A 7,469-nucleotide genomic window follows, 5' to 3' on the forward strand; every position below is an offset into this window, starting at 1 on the left:
TTAAAAAGTTTATTATTTTTAGGACTAAGAATATCTACTAACGCTATCCACCTAGTATGACTATCACCACCAGGCACCATTATGAGCCATACAACTATGTCCTACCACTGAGCCCTCATACGACCATTACAATAACTACCATATTTAAGATGCCCATTTCATCCCCTTCAAACCCACACTCGCAAGTCCTCGTGTAAACGAGTTGAGTCTAATAAACTTGAGCATGAGTTTGTCGGAGCTCGAATTCGCCTAATTTAAGTTATAAGGGCTAGATTATTATAGCGTGTCATATATTTTAGATTCTTTACACACTTAAAAGAAAAAAATAATGTAAATGAAATTATCTTCAAGAGTACTTCACTAACAATTCCTATATTTCTTTTAAATTCAACCAAGCCGCCAGAATAAGACAACATATGTTTTTTTCCTTAAACGTCATGGCCACACATCACATCCATTTAGAAAAACGAGTGTCGAGTGACCCAATGAAAACAGATGGCATTTAAACATTTTCTAAGTCAATGTTATGTTTCCATACCATCCAAAGCATTCATCTTCTTTTATGTTTCCATTCCAACCAATAATAGCAAAATGTCTTCACAATAAAACTAACCAGTAACCACAACTTAATATACATTCAAAATGTCTTCATCAGAAAACATTATAATAGCAAACAAGAATGACGACCAAGTCCAGCCACAATCCTACTGGAGATGGAGCAAACAAGACTTCTTCCCGGAACAATCTTTCCAGGACTGGTCTTCCTACCGCCACGCTTTATCCCGCACATATCCCCGCTTCAAAAACCGCCTTCTAACCCGCTCTCAAGACTCCGATGAGATCGAAAAACTACGAAAACAAAGCGAAAACGACATGAAGCGTTGCCTCACCTGGTGGGACTTAATGTGGTTCGGGTTTGGAGCAGTCATTGGAGCTGGAATATTCGTTCTCACCGGTCAACAAGCCAGCAAAAACGCGGGACCCGCTATTGTCTTGTCATACGTTGCTTCGGGTTTCTCAGCCATGCTTTCGGTTTTTTGCTACACCGAATTCGCAATCGAGATTCCGGTAGCCGGAGGCTCGTTTGCGTACCTCCGAGTCGAACTCGGAGACTTCGCGGCTTTCATTACCGCGGGAAACATTCTTCTCGAATGCATTGTGGGCAGCGCAGCGGTCGCCCGGGCGTGGACTTCGTACTTCACCTCGCTTTTAAACCATGAACCGAATTCGTTACGAATACATACTGATCTCGCGGAAGGGTATAATCTTTTAGACCCGATTGCGGTTGTCGTGCTTGCGGTCGCAGCCACAATTGCGATGAGTAGTACCCGCAACACGTCATTTCTCAATTGGGTCGCGTCCGCGGTCAACACGGCGGTGATTTTGTTTGTGATCATCGCCGGGTTTTTACACGCGGACACTTCCAATATGAAACCGTTCGTGCCTTTTGGTGTCGAGGGTGTGTTCCGAGCCGCGGCTATTGTGTATTTTGCTTACGGAGGGTTTGACACTATTGCGACGATGGCGGAAGAAACGAAGAACCCGTCTCGGGACATACCACTAGGCCTGCTCGGATCGATGTCGATTATTACAGTAATTTATTGCCTCATGGCGCTTTCGCTAACCATGATGCAAAAATACACAGACATTGACCCGAATGCGGCTTATTCAATTGCGTTTGAGAGGGTTGGGATGAAATGGGCTAAGTATTTAGTGGCTCTAGGTGCACTCAAGGGTATGACCACGGTCCTATTGGTTGGCGCGCTTGGTCAAGCTCGGTATATAACTCATATTGCCAGAGCGCACATGATTCCACCATGGTTCGCCTTAGTCCATCCGAAAACAAAAACTCCAATAAACGCGACGTTGTTAGTGACTATCTCGAGTGCGTGCATTGCTTTCTTTTCGAGTTTGGACATTTTATCTAGTTTATTATCCGTGAGCACGCTTTTTGTGTTCATGATGATGGCAGTTGCACTTATCGTGAGAAGGTATTATGTACACGAGGTGACCCCGCGTACAAATTTATTGAAACTAGTCGGGTTTTTGTTGATCATAATACTGTCATCAATTGGGATATCGGCTAGTTGGGGGTTAGACTCGAGTGGTTGGGTTGGTTATGCGGTGACTGTCCCGTTGTGGTTCATGGGTACACTTGGGATTTCGTTGCTTTTGCCGCAACAACGCACGCCGAAAGTGTGGGGGGTGCCATTAGTTCCATGGCTTCCTTCACTGTCGATTGCGACGAATTTGTTTTTAATGGGGTCGTTGGGTTATATGGCTTTTATTCGGTTTGGAATATGCACGGGGATTATGTTGGTTTACTATGTCTTGTTTGGTCTTCATGCCACTTATGATATGGCACATCAGGAACCTCAAGTGTAACTCAATGCTATATGGATGGATGTATAATTATAATAATGGAATGCAATTCTGCTTATTGATCTATGATATTTGTATACCGACAAAATGGGTGAGTTCGGGTGACGGATTAAAAGGGGTTTGGGTAGGAACAAGTTTGGTTAATACGGGTTTTAAAACAAAATGAGTCCAGATTAAAACGGGTCATTTTAAAAGTTTATTAATTTGGTTTCTGTCAGAAAAGGTTATAACCAAAATAAAGTCAAGTTGAAATGATTTAAAAAAAATATCAAAACAGGTATATTCGCTATATTGTTATGATGGTAGTGGTAACGGTGGAGGTCGCATGGTGGTGGTGCGATGACTGCTAGATGGTGCCGGGATGACTTGTAGTTATAGAAACTATATTACTTGATATATATTGCTTCAAATAGATTATTGTAGTAGCTATGGAGACAATCATACCAGATATACAATGTAATTATTTATACCGATAAATGAGAATAAGCAGAGGAGGGAATTGTGAATACTCTTCTAATATGGTATCACAAGTCCATGTCTTACCCCAGCAGCCATCACTTTTTCTTGAAACCGTATCAAACATCAAAAAATTTATCCCCATTACACTAGAGATGGAGTCTGCCCAATATTCCACTTGACCAGAGCTATTTAAAACTCGTTGTTAGGCTTACCAAGTCTTCAACCACCTTTCCTCACGCCCACCACCAACCTCTTCCTCCTCTAAAGAAGTTGATCCCAAAACCGTCCCAAAACCTGACGTCGCAACACATGATGATCGGGAACGGATTGACTCCATTTTCCTTCAATAGATATATGGAACAATCTCTACCGATCTTCTTAACACAATCATGAAGAAAAACACAATCGCCACGACTACTATAACATCTCAGATCTTTACGTCTAATATTTTATCCAGTACCTGGCCCGTTTATATGTTCGGGAAATTTTATCAATACAAATATTACGCTTATCGAGTTTAATTAATTGTAAGAATATTATTCTTAATGATTTATCTATACTATATATAAAGCATGAGTGAGGGGCCTCTTAAATTTTAAGAGGTACCAAACTCAATGTTTTATGTACAACATACAATGCATCAAAAATATAAAAATTAAGGATAATTAAGTCTTTTCATTCATTTAAAATATACTTATAACTTTGGTCTATCAACTTCACTACTTTATTTTGTAAATTTAGATAATAGTTACACATATACCCCCTAATTCAAAACCAACTACCCCTCGACTTTTTAACGGCCATATCTTTACACACGTTAATATTTTTCTTAAAATAACTACATCATAAAAACGAGTATTTTATCCTCTTTAATTTGAGTATGATATTGCTATATTTTTTTAGTTTTAAAAAGATAACATGTTACGCGATTATCGTGTATAACTGGTAACAGGTCGAGTCAAGTGAGCTTAGGTCATTTGTAAAAGTGGATTAGGGTCAGAACAAGTCGATACAAGAAAAATGGTTAATTTGGTTCAGGTTCGAGTAGATAGGGGCCAGGTCAGACTGATGTCGAGTCAGAACGGGTTTAGGGCCAAAACGGGTTGGTTTACAAAAGTGATTTATTTGAAATTACTGTATATTTCGGGTTTGCTTCTTGATTTTCGTCACCGGTTACGCAGATGTCGTTTTTTACATGTACCGGGGCCGATAAACGCGTGTTCAACACCACGTAACGCACATAACCAAATCTTGTTTAGCGCTCAACATAGCGCCCTGCACCGGTAATCGTTATGAATTACACGCGTGGTGTTGGTTAAGCATGTTTTAATGTCAGTAACGTGCATTCTGGGCTGGTTACACGTGTACAATCTTCGATTACACGCAACTGGTTTTGCACGAGTTACGTGTCAAATTTCGGGCTACGTGCACAATGTCATCAGATGACGTATGTACTGACACATACTATACGTTCAATGTCGAGTTACGTGCACACCCCCGCTGCATTACGCGTGCACTCAGCTAGTATATTATATAATTATAACTTTCATATTGTTCCCTGCACTCTTGAGTTTTTTATTTAAGGGTTTGGAAAAGAAAAGATAGGAAAACTTTTCTTTTTTCATTCTTAAGTGTTTTTATTAAAAGAAAAGAAATAGAATGGAAAGAAATCTTGAGCCTTTTTTCCTTCAAAACTTTCCTGCCAAATATGACATGATTGTGAAAGAAAAATTTATAGCTCATTAATATTACTAATTTACAATATCTTAATTCTCTTTTTCATGTTGCTATGATAACATAATTGAAAAGCTACAATTTTTATCATATCTTTTCCTTCCGATCTAACTCAAGAATGTAATTAACACTTTCTTTTCTTTTCTTTTATTTTAACTCGAGAATTATTTTTTAAGTATATAATTTCTTTTCCTTTTTTCTCCTATCCAATATTATCATTTATTTTTCTTGTATTTTAAACCCGACAATGTAGGGACCAATGTGCAAATTTCCCATTTATAACCTACCAAATTTGTAACCCGGATCCGAACCCAAACCCTCTACCCGTATTGCATACCCGTTTATACAAAACGGTGTCTTGGACCTCAATTCTCATATTGAATATGGAAATTGAATCAAAATGCGTATTATACGTACATGTTTTGGCCTAATCGACGATTTAATAGTTAATTGGATCAATTCAGATTCATTATTCTTAATATACATAGCCGACAATATTTGATTCTTGCTATACACCTAAATGATTATAGTAATACAATTAAACTTCCAGTTAGTATCCTCAACCCATCGCCGTCATAACATATACATCTAATTAGATTATTATAACCTGCTGAGTTCGTTCTTGACCTCGATGTCACACCCTGACCAAAGGCGGCAGATAATGCCGGGGTGCAACGGATTACTTAAGAACACATGACACTATTAAAGTGACAATATTTAAACAACTCATTCATTTCATTCAATCAACAAAAGTAACACAACTTGTTCATACAAAATAACACCAAATTAAATTGTTCATTCTTCTAATAACTCAAACGGTCTCAAAATTAAATAGTGTCTTCAAACTTCAATCAACCAATAATCAAACCTGTAACAATGCATAAAATATATTTCGTCAACACAAATGTTGGTGAGCAATTTCATAGTTTGAGTATATATAATATGAGGCAAAATCCACAACTAGTATATGAAACTATAAATAAAAGCAACTATTGTGGTATATAAATCATAAATAAATGAGAATCATTTCTAATTGGTAATAACCAACATACTCGGATAATGAGACCCTATTCTACTAGCACAAGGCTAAAGTAGTTAGGGGTGCGTATGATCATACTTATTGAGGCTCAACAACAACAAAAATAAACACTCGTGCACGTAAAACATATGAGACATATAGCACACAATCGGGAAAATATTCAAAGTATCATACACCCTAGAGTTTGTGGTGTGAGGATCTAGTATCTTAAATCATTCTTGTTTTGAATAGGTATGCATGTTACCCCCAAAGAATAAAAACGAAAACGGGGGATGAAATGTACTCACTTGGAATAAGTGACTTGAAGATGCACTTGTCCAAAAGATAGCTTGGGAAAGGGCTCGACGAGTTAACGGACGAATCCTAGATTAATAAGGTCCTTTAGTTAGTTGGATGTATTATGAAAACTTAAAGTAAAAATAAAAGGCAAGTAAAAATAAATAAACAAAGTTTTGGGTTTAAAGTGAAATAAAACTTAAGTAAATAAAATGACGGTTTTATAAATAAGTTATCTCAAAATCGAGTCTCAGTGTTTTTATCCGTGAGTTTTACTTGACCTTTGTTAAGTAAATGTATAGGGATTGGTTTAATGCAATGGTGCACGACCCTTGTTAGATAAATACCAAAACGAGATTTAACAAGTGTTCGGTTTAGTCGGTTCGGGTCTTGATAAATGGTCAAGTCTGAATCCGATATTCCAAAATGATAAGTGTTATGAGAATTCTCATTAAAAACAGAAAGCTTAACTAAGTTAGAAGTTCTATGAGGAAGAACTCCAAACGCCAATTTTAAGCGGGTGTTCGGTCTTGTCGGTCCAAGCTTTGTTATAAGATCAATTTGGTTCCGACATCCTAAGTACTTTGAGAAAACATTTATAATCAGTTTATAAAAAGATATTTAAAGAAAAAAAAATGAGATTCGGTGGCCCGACACACAACTAGTGTGTTTTAAGCGAGTGAACTCAGTTTGGTTTGGTTGGTTCAAGACTTGGTATATAACCAAGTTTGAGTCCAACATAACCATATCATAATAACAAATACAAACAGTAAATAAAAAAACTTAAAGATTTGAATATTTTATACAACTTGTTTTAAAATAATGAAATAAAGAGTTAAACAAGAGTTCGGTTTCGGTTCGGTCCATGACTCGGTATGAGACCGAGGTTGGTTGCCACATACCGAAACTATAGAGCTAAAATAAACTCTTAAAACTCAGATCTTAAACATAAACAAAAAGTTTAAATGAATCAAAACGTCAAAATGGACTAAAATAGCCTTTTCATGCATACTTGCATTAAAATGGCATAAACACCTATCCAACCATTGTTGGAGAAGGGAAAGTAAAGAAGAAAGGCATGATAACATAAAAAAATTGAAAATATAATATTTAATTACCAAAAACGGATTCAAATCAAAGATTAGCTTCTGTTTGACTTCATAAAGTCAAACTCTAAAGAACATGGAAAAGAAGCTTAAAACTCAGATTTAAGAGAGTGTTTAAGGGTTGAGCAGCTGAAAATGTTTAAGAATGGGTTGGTATTTATAAGGAAAGGGTTAGGGTTTTGCCACCAAGTTCTACCAATAAGGTTTCATGCATTTAAGATGGTTGGTTGGGGGTTAGATGAAGTTATAACATAAAAACGAACTTTGAAACTGTGCAGATAGGTGGCCGTCACCCGCGACCAACCTACCCTTCATGGCCGCACGGAGTGGTGCCCTAGAAAGGTGGGTTGGTCTCCAACTTCAGTTATTTGGCGAGTTAGGTCCCTGAAGTTCATTTTAAGTCGTTTTTAATCATAAAAGAGTATTTTAAAGTACCGTAAAGGGTGTTTTCTTGATCCGACAATTGTATAACA

At 37.3% G+C, this 7,469-nt stretch overlaps 1 pseudogene; it reads left to right on the forward strand.

The window, feature by feature from the left end:
• The first annotated feature begins 623 nt into the window (after positions 1–623).
• Positions 624–2,518, forward strand: LOC143568585 (cationic amino acid transporter 5 pseudogene; annotated as a pseudogene).
• Positions 2,519–7,469: the final 4,951 nt, after the last annotated feature.

The sequence above is a fragment of the Bidens hawaiensis genome, unplaced genomic scaffold (genome assembly GCF_021521415.1).
Source record: "Bidens hawaiensis isolate Kalapana, Puna unplaced genomic scaffold, B.hawaiensis_p1.1 tig00024015_1, whole genome shotgun sequence".
In the NCBI taxonomy this organism is placed as follows: Eukaryota; Viridiplantae; Streptophyta; class Magnoliopsida; order Asterales; family Asteraceae; genus Bidens; species Bidens hawaiensis.